Source organism: Ailuropoda melanoleuca, chromosome 6 (assembly GCF_002007445.2).
Source record: "Ailuropoda melanoleuca isolate Jingjing chromosome 6, ASM200744v2, whole genome shotgun sequence".
NCBI lineage: Eukaryota > Metazoa > Chordata > Mammalia > Carnivora > Ursidae > Ailuropoda > Ailuropoda melanoleuca.
Window position 1 is genome coordinate 99,406,771 of NC_048223.1, and position 677 is coordinate 99,407,447.

Below are 677 nucleotides of genomic sequence, written 5' to 3' on the forward strand. Positions count from 1 at the left end.
GCCAAAGGCAGACGCTTAACCACTGTGCCACCCAGGCGCCCCTAGCCTGTCTCTTCTTATTGATGAATAGCGTTTCATGGCGCGGCCGTGCCACAGCTGGTGTAACATTCGCCAGTGGAAGGACAGCTGGGTCATTTCCAGTTTGGGGCTACGAAAAGCTGCTCTGAACATTCATGTACAGGTTTTTGCGTGACTGTAAGTTTTCATTTTTCTGGGATAGATACATAATTAGTGGGTCATATGACGGTTGCATGTTTAGTTTTTTAAGAAGCTGCCAAGCTGTTTTCCAGAGTGGCTGTGCCATTCTGCAGTTGTAGCAATGTAAATGTATGACTGACCCACTCTCTCTGCATCCTCGCCAGCCTAGACATCGCGACCGCTTCGGGTTTTAGCCATTCTGATAGGTGTGTAGTAACACTTCATTGTGGTTTTAGCTTGTATTTCTCTGATGACAAATGCTATTGGACATCTTCATATATTTATGTATGTATGTATATACATGTATTTATATATGTGTACCTTCTTACATGAAATATCTGTGTCTGTCTCTTGCCTATTTTATAATTGGATTTTTTAAAAAGATTTATTTTATTTACTTGTCAGAGAGAGAGAGAACACACAAGTAGGGGGAGCAGCAGAGGGAGGAGGGAGCCTGATGTGGGGCTCGATCCCAGGAC

At 43.6% G+C, this 677-nt stretch overlaps 1 protein-coding gene across 3 annotated transcripts in view; it reads left to right on the forward strand.

The window, feature by feature from the left end:
• Window positions 1–677, forward strand: part of HOGA1 (4-hydroxy-2-oxoglutarate aldolase 1) — a 22,952-nt gene that overhangs the window by 15,640 nt on the left and 6,635 nt on the right. The window lies entirely within an intron of this gene.